Source organism: Emydura macquarii, unplaced genomic scaffold, assembly GCF_026122565.2.
Source record: "Emydura macquarii macquarii isolate MOO-44397 ecotype Brisbane River unplaced genomic scaffold, CSIRO-AGI_Emac_v2 contig_2422, whole genome shotgun sequence".
Classification (NCBI taxonomy): Eukaryota; Metazoa; Chordata; order Testudines; family Chelidae; genus Emydura; species Emydura macquarii.
In genome coordinates this window covers 9,043,233-9,055,394 of record NW_027132559.1, presented here as the reverse complement: position 1 = coordinate 9,055,394, position 12,162 = coordinate 9,043,233, and positions in this window count along the sequence as shown.

Genomic DNA, 12,162 nt, shown 5'->3' with positions numbered 1-12,162 from the left:
TCGCACCGTCTAGGCTGAATCAGAGTTTAATTCTGGCATAAACTGACAGGAGTTGAAGCAAAAGAACATGCTGGCTGGATTCTTTAGGAATTGTCCTTCTCCACAGTTGATTTGTATTTATACTGTACATCATCTTTCCTTACATTCTCTGAATCTTGTTGGCAGGTAGTAAAAAAAAGCTGTGTTTGGATTGTTCTCCCTCTTTCTACTTTACTGGGGAAATTCAATTCTCTCAGACAGAGGAAGTACAGAACTCAAAAGCTGTCATGACCTCAAACTTTAAATTATATTCTTCCTATTTCTGTGCAGGCCATTGGATTTATAACATCACCATTGGAAGAAGAGTGCCCTGATTATTATAGGAATATGTTTATGAGAATAGGGGATTACTGAGGGTAGGAGCAATAACCACGTCTAATCTTTCATGTGGACTAGTAGTGACAAACACATTGTGTGATAATGACAATACGTGTAATGGTGTTTCAGGTTGAGCTGCCATACCAGTATTTACAATGGTGATGACTCTGAGGCAGGGAGCTTTTTACAGCGTCATTTTTTACCCTAATTCAGCAAAAGGAATGCTGATGGACTAGTATCACTCAAGCAAGTTGAACTGTATGTTTGGAGGTAAGTGGTTAGTTATGGTAATGGTAATTGTGGTGGCATCAGTTGAGACACTGGTAGATGTAAATAGGTTATAGATGGAAATTACTTTGAAAATTGATGTCAGTTAATAGAAAGTTTTACACAAACAATAAAAAACAGAGGGCATAAGTGAATGAAGTGAGAGAAAATGGAGGCAAACTGTATTCATAGAAAATTTTTAGATTCTCAGTTTATTGATGAAAACCTGTAAAATTTCAATTTTAAAAACAAAAAACAAGAAAAATTGTTTTTGTCAAAAAAATTTATGTGGGGGAGGAGTGTATGTGTGATTCATTCCCTAACAAGCTGGAATTATAGATCATGTTACGCTTTGCTATGCATTATAGGGTCTCAACCATGGTTACTCAGGATGGTGCAAAGGTCCTCAAATAGATTGTGTCTCTGATGATGGTGATGATAAGGAATCAGGTCTGCTGTCCAATGCTTGGGTCAAGTTGCCATACACAGTAGTAGTAAGAAATCACATACTCGAGAGTACAGCTAATTTACAAAGATATGAGGCGATGTATTTTGGAAGCCATGAATGAGCTGTCTTTGCACAGCTTTATTTTTTAAATTTAAAATGTTGTCAGTGTCATAGAAACTGTGTGAATGTTTTGATGTGTGGCTTGTCTTATGAAACCTATAGAAAAGCTTGAAGGTCAATGGTTTGTCAACCAGGTTGGAAGTAAATTAATTCTTGATAAGTGAAGAGTGATTTAGGAACTATAATCTCCTTGGATAAACCTGTACTCTTGAGTATTGCACAGAGTATGAGAAGTACTGCGGTTGTATCTTCATTCTTAGACCTTGGTTTTGTTGACTGCTTTGTTTGTTTTATGCAGTGTTGTTGTAGCCGTGTTGATCCCAGGATAGTAGAGAGATGAGGTGTGACCGAATGCATCCCAGCATTCATCCTGTGCACACTATTGTAATAATCTTTGAACAAAATATGCCTTGTGATGGATCATTTGAAAACTAGTAACTCACTGGTCAATATTGTAGTGACATGTATGTAGCAACTTTATATATAAAGTTATAAACATAAGCTGATACCAGGTCTGAAATGTGTTTACCAGATTAGTCTGGGTAAACAAGTTTCTTAAACACAAAAGACAAACTGATGCCTCTAGCTAGGTGTCACAAAAATGATGGCCCAAATCATCTGTCAAGTGGCTATTCTTTGGCAAGACAGAGGGGCAGGAACAAATTAATCTGCATTTTAGCATGGAATTTCTTTCACCATGAGACTCCTTGTCTCTGTCCTCACAGCAGGAATGAACTTTATCTAGGGGTAACACTCAAGAAGGGGACTGGACTATAAAAGTAAGGGGCAAAAACACCCCAAGATATTTCTCCCTATCCATCTCTCTCTTTCACCTATGAAAATAAAAGAAACAGCCTATGGACTTTGGGATCAGCTCCTGGTCTGAGAATTTGGTCAGCAGTGTCACTGGGAAAATGTGGTAGGTGATTTCATCTTGACCCAAGTCTACTTTAAGTTTTAGTACTAGGAAATGTTTTATCTTGTAAAAATTTCTGACTTTAATGCCTTATACTTGTACTCACTTAAAATCTATCTTCGTGTAGTTAAATAACCTTGTTTTATTCTTTAATCAAAACTAATCCAGTGTTGTGAATTGTTTGGGTAACTCCATTTAAAGTAGCAAACTGCTGGATATTGTTCACTTACAGATGCAACAGACCTAAAATATCTGAATGCTCCAGGAGAGGACTGGAGAGTGTGGAACACATGTTTTTGGACTGGGAATGTGTTGGGGTCACACTGGAAGTGATAATCAAGTATGATGGGACCCAGAGCATGACACAGGGTATGACATACATGCTATTTGGCTGTTGTGAGAGGCCAGCTACAATAATGAAGCATTGTGAGGCAGCCCAGGTTGCAGGGCAGGTGGTGACACAACCCCAGATTGGTCAGGATTGCATCCCAGAATATCACATGAGGTAATGTCTTTTATTGTACCAACTTCTGTTGGTGAAAGAGACAAAATTTTGAGCTTATACAGAGCTCTTCCTCAGGTCTGGGAAATGAGCACTCTGGTGAAGAAGTGCTCAGTGTGAGCATGAAAGCTTGTCTCTCAAGTTGGTTTAATGAAAGATATTACCTCACCCACCTTGTCTCTTGTTTGTTTTATGGCTTAGAATAAATTAGTATGGCTTTCTTGAGATTTCTGTTTCACCACCTCAGATGCCTGTTTGTTTAATGAAAGCACGTAGGGCGAATCCTGATTCCTGCTCACAGCAAAAGTAAACAGACTCTGCACAGGCTAATTCCTCAGAGATGAGGGGAGAGAGAATCCTCCCCTCAATTCACAGAACAGCACTCGCTCTTGCAGGCAGCTGTAGCCTCTAGTCCCAATGTGGCAACACAGGGTTCAGCTGCATCTGCCATACCTCCCCTTCCCCCCTCCCCACCCGCACTCTGTCCCATACAGTGTCCACCACCACACACACACTCCATTTTCCCTCAGTGCTAAAATGGCTACAGTGTCCATAGAACACAGCTGTGAAGTACATGGGGGAAGGGATTCTCCGCATCCAGTCCCCCATCCCATGCATTGGGACCACAGTAGTTCTGCTGCCCGTTAGGCAGCATGCAGCCACGGCAGGACTGGCATGGGAGGCATCTGTCCTTTAGGAATTAGCCTGAATAGGGTCCATTATACTATGAAGTTTACACTTAGCAATCAGTTCTAATGGTCCAATTGTTTTGTGTTGTCAAAACCGATATTCAGATATACAGAAATAACAGAAAAAACAACAAGAGTCCTGTAGCACCTTAAATACTAACAAATTTCTGCGGGCATAAGCTTTTGTGGGCTACAACCCACTTCTTCAGATGCATGAAATGGAAATCACAGATAGGAGGTATATATATCCATCCAAGGGTAAGAAACATAACAACGGGGAGGGCCAGTGCTAACAAAGTCAATTAGTAAGGATAGACTTGTACATAGACCCGCAGCTCATCTACCCAGACCCCCACGTGGGCAGGAACTCTTCACAGAATTTCCCAAGGAGACGGGGCAGTTTAGGAAGCCCTCACATCCTCCAGGAAGAAGAAACTCAGCAGCAACTGCCAGCAATTGCTAAGCAGCTCCTTTAAAGCCACAGGAGTTCTGGTGATGTCGGCGGTCCTGTACTCTTTACGCTGCTTTGTGGTATCGGGAGACTGACCTTCACAGCCCATTTCCAACAACACGGTGGGAGCTCCAAAATTCACCTGACCCCTTCATGGATCCACCCATTCCACTTGGGCAGCAGCAGAAAGAATCAGAGAAATCCCAGGGCCCTGGTACCTTCCCAGCTCTACGTGGGGCAGGCCCCCTAGGGGCAAGGAGCCCAGAGTCTGAGGGAGGGCTGTTGTGTTTTTTGGGGTTTTTTTAAGATGAACTATGCTAGTTAGCGGGGGAGGTTGGGGATGATCTGAGAAAACCACATACAGTAAACAAACATAAGTGGCAGAGAGCTCACAGTCACCTGGTCCATGGAGCAGAAGGGATTGTAGTATGTGAGGGGACTGTTTAAGTAATTTTTAAAAATGTTTAAGGCCCAGATTCTGATATACCTGCTCATAATGAGTATCCCCTTCACACACAAACACAGTCTCTCTGGATTGCACTTTGGGGCTGCTTGTGAAGGATGGTGCTAATCAGCATGAGGACAAGGGTATTAGGATCTGACCCTGAGTGACTCAGAACCATCAAGTTGTACACATTATTAGTCTCTGTAACTAGATGTTCTTTATTACTGGTAACCTCATCCTCCCTCCCTTCCCTTATTTTTCATTACGTTTGCTCATTATGTCCTATTTTACAGTAAATTGCTAGGTGCTGCCAGAGCTAACATAACTAGAACCCCAGTCCAGAATGAAGGCCTCTGAGGACTGATGTATAACTTTAGTTGCCCCCAGCTGTAAATGTTATTAATTTTTGAAGGGTGACCTCTGGATTTCTCCAGGGGTGCTCCAACAACCCCTTTGGTTGAGTTGTGGTGCGGCTAATGGAAGGAGCACAGAGGCAATAGGACTATTTGGCTGAGTAAGTGTTCACCAGTGCAAATAAGGGTTACATAAGTGGGCTGTGTTTCTGATGATTAGAGACTATGTGCATCATGTCAGAACTATGGGTCACACTTACCAGCAGCCCATATTTATATTCCTACATATGTTAAAAGGCCAAATTCTGTTCCTAGAAATGTGGGTGCCACCACAATGTCCTGGGAGCTGCTCATTTGTATCTCAACTGCAGGATTACACTTTTTGAGAAAGTGGGTCCTAAATGTGCGGTGTGAACCACCAAACTATACCTAGTCCATCCAATCCCATCTGGTCAGATTATTTGATGTGTCCAATTAATGGCCACTCAGCATTCTATACAACATGTATTATAATCTTTTGTTATTCTCTGACTGGCTGTGAAGGGGATATTTTATGAGTTGCTAAGAGCTATAGAGAAACCAGGATTTCTCAAGGGGAGAAATATCAAAGGAAACCAACACAGATGTAAAAACGACATCTTACAGGAAAACCTGGCATAGTAGAAAGAAAGGAGAAACCATATAAAAGGAACGCAAAAGAAATCCTGTCCCTTCCTTGCACGGCTCTTCAGTCAGACTTTCACCAAGTAGTAACACATTGAAAAATTTCCCTTTTAAACAGCTCAAAAGCAACACACAGTCAATCTTAGACTAGCCTTTGTCAGAATAATGATGCATTAAAAAAATCAGATTTTCACAGTAGCTGGTGATATAAAGTGCAACCTTGAATCAGATTCCTTTTTTCCAGAGTGCTTCGGCAGTGCTACATTGAAGAAAAAAAAACAATACAAAATAAAGGATTTCATCTGATTTTTTTCCTTCCCCTCTTCCTCTCCTTAGCTAATGGCAATGGATAGGCAATAATGTAGTTTGGTGCCTAGCTTTTTTTTACTAACGTTATTTTATTGAGAAAAATCTAACTGTTAGTCTGTTAGTGGATTACTGTTGGTGGATTTTTGACAGTAAAATGTCAAATTTGACCAAAAAAGAAGGTGTCTCACTGGGTGAAGAAGGAGAATCAATTCCTGTATTAGTCACAGAGGATCAATCTGGCAGTGGCAGCAATCTTCAGATGTAGGAAGGAGAATATTCAAGTGTTAAGACAAGACAAAACAGAACAGGCTCCACCATCCACATCACTATCAAGATGGAAATTGGTATGGAAATCACTTTTTAAATGGTTGGCATGCTACAGGCTTCCCGAGTGTATATCAGATAGTCTAGTCTATACCAAAAGTGCTACAACAGCGCATCTGCAGCGGTGAAACTCTCCCGCTGACATGGCACTGTCTGTACTGGCGCTTAGGTCGGTGTAATTTATGTCGCTCAGGGGAGAGGCTTATTCACACCACTGAGCGACATAAGTTATACTGACATAACCTGTAGTCACTGAAAACAAAGGCAGGTTATCTTCCCAGAGAACAAAGGGAGAATCTCAGCATTTTTAACCCCCAAAAGTTGCCTAGAGAGAGGATTTAATTTCCCTATTCAAAACACTGAAGGATTATCAGTGACAAAAGTAGCAAGTGCTCAAGATAGTGGCAAAAACAGCCACCTGGATTCGGGGGTGCTAGAACAATTTTTATAGTGGGGGTGCTGAGAGCCATTGAACCAAATTGTACATCCTGTATATAATGGAAACCACTTCAAGCCAGGGGATGTGGCAGCACCCTCTCATACTCCTAGTTACAGCACCAGTGCCTGGATCCAGTAGTTAAAGCAGTAACTTGCCTGCCAAATTGGATACAGCTAGAGACACAGAATCGTTTAAATGTCCTTTGTTAAATAAATGTCTTTGGGAGGGAGAGAGAAAACACAGCTGACTTCCTGGAATGTCCTGTCTCTAGGGTGACCAGACAGCAAATGTGAAATATTGGGATGGGGGTGATGGTGCGGGGTGTGTGAGGTAATAGGTGCTTATACAAGACAAAGCCCCAAATATTGGGACTGTCCCTATAAAATCTGAACATCTGGTCACCCTAGATGCATCTGAAATAAAGCAAAAAATGGCTGCTTTCCTCTGCATTCCAGAGCCTTCTGATGCTGCCCTCCCTCCTTTTGAAGCTTCAGTACATAGTAAACAGACAGACAGACACTTTTCTTTTACTTATGGTCCATACATGGCTACAGACAGCACACTGCTCTTTGAAGACTATAATGTTTCTTTTATCAAATGCATGCTGGCATTATGCATCCATCATGTATCGTGCTGCTGTCCTCTTGAGTCAGGGGAAGTCATAAGCCAAGAGAGCCTTGGTTATTTGTGAATGCAGTTAATTAGAATAATATTTGCTTCAAATGCTCAATAATCTATACAGTTATCAGTTCTAAAGACTACATTGTACTTACTGATAAGCTGGCCACCCAAGATTTCTGCAGTCTCCTAAAATGGGAGTGGGCTATAGATAGGAATGTAGACAAGATGATGTGATGGGGTATACAAACCCCACACTGGGCCCGAAGGGGTTAAAAGACAACACTGAGCACAGAAAGCCTGACCCTCACAGGCCTACCAAGCATGCTCCCACTCGAGTAGCAGGTTAAAAGCAGCTCAGAAGCCTCGGTGGTGGCTGCAGGTGAGAAGAATCCTTCTCCAGGAAGCCAGATAGAAGGTGCAGCCTGAAAGGGCACCACAGAGTAGGTAAGGCCCTTGACAGCATCTTCTTCAACCCTCACCCCTTTTGAGAGCTAGCAGTTTATTTTTTAAATTATTGACTGTTTGGACTGTAGAGGCCATGCCCCAAACCGAAGGAGCATATAGGCTAGGAAGTACCCTAAGTCTACCACCCTTGGCTATTGTCTGCATTGCAGTTAAGCACCTATGCCTGGCCCATGCCAGATGACTCAGGCTTGTGAGGCTTGGGCTTTGGGGTTGTTTAATTGTGGTGTAGACATTCTGGCTCAGGCTGTAGCCTGAGCTCTAGGACTCTCCCAACTCATAGGGTCTTATAGCTCGGGCCCAAGACCAGATGTCTACATTGCAATTAAACAGCCCCTTCTTAGCCTGAGCCTGAGTCAGCTGGCACCAGCCAGGCACGGGTTTTAATTGCAGTGTAGTCACACCTTTAGGTGCTCCATGGGGAGGAACCTGCTGGCATTACTTCCCACAGGGTTCTGGGCTGGGACCTGATGGAAAGGGTCCTCCTATCATGGCCCACTTAAGGATAAAGGCCCAGATGATGCAATGGGGAGAACCAAACACTCCCAGACTGGAGTCAGGAGCCAGGCTTCGCTACTGTCTGCCTGTGCCCCCAATAGAAAGACAAGGGATTGGCATCAAGTGTACTAACCACTAAGCAACCTGTCCCTCTGAGACCCCTATCACAGATGGGGAGTAACAGTTAATCAAATATTCAATCCATTCATAATAATGATCAAGGACTTTGGGGGCTTTCATGGAATACTTTAGAGAATATTTCTTGGTCCAGAAAAGTAGAATCAATCCTTCAGACACATTGGAAACTATGTAGGGACACTCCATCTCCTTGAATACCCGATAAAATCCTTCTAGGTTATAAAATCATCTCTGATTTGCTCTTTGCCATCTGCTTTGTCAGAAACATTCTAATTCCATCACTGGCTGACGCATACCTCCTGTACACTGAGATTTAGATCCTCCTTGCTGGATCGCAAGTGAGTTTTGGAATAAAACAGAACAGTGCTTTTATTTTTTTTAATAAAAAATGATACAGCAGCAAGGTTTCTAATGTTGCATTAGCACTAAATCTGTGAGGGGACAAAAAATTCTCTTTGCCTATAGAAGCGGTTAGTTTTTTTAATTGAAAGGGGGTGTGGGCATGGTGGGAATTTCCTTTAAGAACATAAGAACAGCCATACTGGGTCAGACCAGTGGTCCATCTAGTCCAGTATCCTGTCTTTCAACAGTGGCCAATGCCAGGTGCTTCAGAGAGAATGAACAGAACAGGTAATCATCAAGTGATCCATCCCGTCAGCCATTCCCAGCCTCTGGCAAACAGCAATCCCTGCCTATTCTGGCTAATAGCCATTGATGGACCTATCCTCTATTAACTTACCTAGTTCTTTTTTGAACCCCATTATAGTCTTGGCCTTTACAACATCCTCTGGCAAGGAGTTCCACAAGTTGACTGTGCGTTGTGTGAAGAAATACTTCCTTGGATGAGGTTCATTGCCTCCTGTGACAACTGCTAAACCATTCCGGACAGGGATTACGTTTGTCCTTGGCTAATAAAGATATTTCTGAAGAGTGCACTTTCTTGGGGGAGGAGGAAGCTTTTGGAATGTACTCAATTGAACTAAATAGTATTTCAAAACATAGGAAGGCGTCTTCTATAAGGTCTTAGCAGAGATGGCCCTCTACATAACATTTATTCCCTATGTTATGTTAAAACCTTGGAAAGTACTTGTATTCAGAGAGAAATCAGCACGGAACACAGAGAGATGTAAACCCATGAAAAGTCTTTATTGAACTAACACTAAAACCAGCCAGGACTGGCTGAGTTATCCCTGAATAGTCTAACTCTGTTGCTATGGCAACAAGCTAAGATCTGTCGCTACGCAACCTAGGCAATTAGGCAAGATACAAACTACACAACGTATTTCTTCCCCCTTAATGAAAATTCCCATTTAACAGAACAATCACTAAACTAGGGAATGAGGGTAGACTGCCTCAGTTCCCGGCTAAACCCTGCAGATTATTCTGTCCCGTAACGTGGGTTTGCCCTATCTAAAGATCCAGCTGCTGAGAAGGCCTTTTCTCTCTAGATGGATTATGGTAGGACTTCTGGTGTTCTTGCACCGGAAGGTGTTATTGGTGCGAGTCTAATAATGGACTCAGGACTCGTAGCTCGACGGGTGAGGATGTTGTATCCGCTTAAACAGGGGAGGGGATTGTATCTGCTGCAGAGGTGGATGGAGAAGGGGAGTCAGAAACAGGTAACTCTTGACTCTATGATATCTCACCTGTAATGGTGAGGTCAGGCAGTTCAACTGGAGATGTATTCTTGGGACATATATGACCTGGCAACAACTGATCTACATGCTGCAGCCAGATGAGATCATCTGCAGTCTGGACAGTGTAGGAAACAAGTCCTGTTTGGGTGATGACTGTAGCAGGACCCATTTAGCTCCAGAAGCATAGTTCCGAGATAGGACAGGCTGTCCAAGTCTAAAGATTTGGTCTTTTGCTCTGGGTGCATGTCTGATGACTTGGTTTTGCTGTTGACATTGCACAACTTGTCGTGCTTTGGCAGGTTTCAGCAGATCAAAGCAAGTGCGCAGCTGTCGTCCCATCATTAGAAAGGCTGGGAATGCTTTGGTCGTAGCATGAGGTGTGTTTCTGTACGATAGTGAGAAGGTGTCCAGATGCTTTTGAATGGACGAATGTCCCCTTGAGGATCTTAAAGCTAGTTTCATGGTCTGCACAAACCTTTCAGCTAATCCATTGGTGGATGGATGATACAGTGAAGAAGTGACATGATGTATCCCATTTGCTTTCATAAAATGTCCAAACTCCTGAGAGATGAACTGCAGTCTGTTGTCACTCACAAGTTGTTCTGGCAGACTGAAATGACTAAAGATTTCACGCAGTTTCTGGATAGTACTTTCAGCAGTAGTGGATGGCATTACAGAGACTTCTGGCCATTTAGAGTGGGTGTCTACAACAACCAGGAACGTGTTTCCTTCAAATGGCCCAGCAAAATCAACGTGAATACGCTGCCACAGGTTTTCAGACCAGTCCCATGAGTAGGGGCGCCACCTGAGGCGCGTTCCTCACACTCGGATATGAAATACAAGCTCTTGCCTTCTCTTCAATAGCACTGTCCAGGCCAGGCCACCAAAAGTAGCTTCGTGCAATTTCTTTCATGAACATTATTCCACAGTGAACTGAATGTAGCTGTTCTAACATCTGTGATCTCAGTAGTGATGGAATAATGATGTGCATCCCTTACAACAAGCAACCAGAATGGATTGATAACTCCATCCTCCTGGACATGTAGGAAGAAGGTCAGGTGAGACCTGAGAGTCCTGTAGAGATGTTCCATGCATCACTAGGCCCATAACTTGGGACAGGACTGGGTCAATGCAAGTTGCCTTCTTTACTTGAGTAGCAGTGATGGGTGTGTTCTCTACCTGTTCAAAGTAGAAGATTTCTTTCTGGCCAATATCTTGATGTTTAACTGGTAAAGGGAGCTTTGAGAGATCATCTGCGTTGCAGTGCAGAGTGGATTTCCGATATTTGATCTCATATGTGTGCATGGAAAGTAACAATGCCCATCGTTGCATACGACTAGCAGCCAATGGTGGAATGCCTGTGCTTGGTCCAAAAATTGATGTTAGAGGTCGATGGTTGATGAGAAGTGTGATGAGAAGTCCATACAGGTACTGGTGTAATTTCCAAATTCTGAAAATGATTCCCAGTGCTTCACATTCGATTTGGGCATAGTTAATTTCTGCTTTGAATAAGGTGCGTGAGGCAAAAGCAATGGGTCTCTTCTCTCCCAAAGGCATGTGTGACACGACTGCTCCCACTCCATAAGGGGAGGCATCGCAAGCCAACTGTAGAGGTAAGGACGGATCAAAATGCGTCAGAATCTCTAAATTTAGCAATGCGTGTTTAGCCTTGTTAAATGCAACATCACAGGCTTCCATCCACTTCCAGACCTTGTTTTGGCCAAGGAGTTCATATAGTGGTTTTAGCAGTGTTGCTAACTGTGGAATAAACTTTCCATAATAGATCAATAACCCTAAAAAAGAGCGAAGTTGGCTTAGTTTTGAGGAGGTGGAGCTTCCACAATAACTTTGACTTTTGCAGGAGCCTTATGAAGGCTAGCAGCATCTATGATATGTCCCAGATCTTCAACAGAGAGCTGGAAGAATTCACATTTGTCTTTGCGAACTCATAGGCCATACTCTTTCAGTCTTTATAAGGCAGTCGCAGCCCTTAAGTTCTTAAGGTGATCCTCCTCATTCTTGCCAGTGACCAGGGTGTCGTCAAGATAGCACTGGACTCTGGCAAGCCACTCAAGATCTGATCCATAGCCTCTGGAACAAAGCTGTAGCAGATGTTATTCCGAAAGGCAAGCGACAGTATCGGTACAGCCTTTTATGTGTCACGATAGTCAACAGCTCTTGGGACTTCTCACTGATGTGCATCTGTAAATATGCCTGACTCAGATCAATCTTGCTGAACTTTTGTCCACCAGCCAAGCCAGTGAGAGGTCATCGATGCAGGGAAGAGGGTTGCTCTGCACACAACACTGGATTAACAGTGACCTTAAAATCCCCACAAATCTGAATGGAGCCATCTTTCTTCAATACTGGAACGATTGGGGTTGCCCATTGGCTGTGGGTAACTGGTACTAGGACTCCATTTTTGATCAAGCGCTCCAGGTCCGCTTCAACTTTTGGCTGATGGCATATGGCATTGCTCTGGCTTTTAGACATTTTGATTGGTTGTCAGGCTTAATGTTCAAT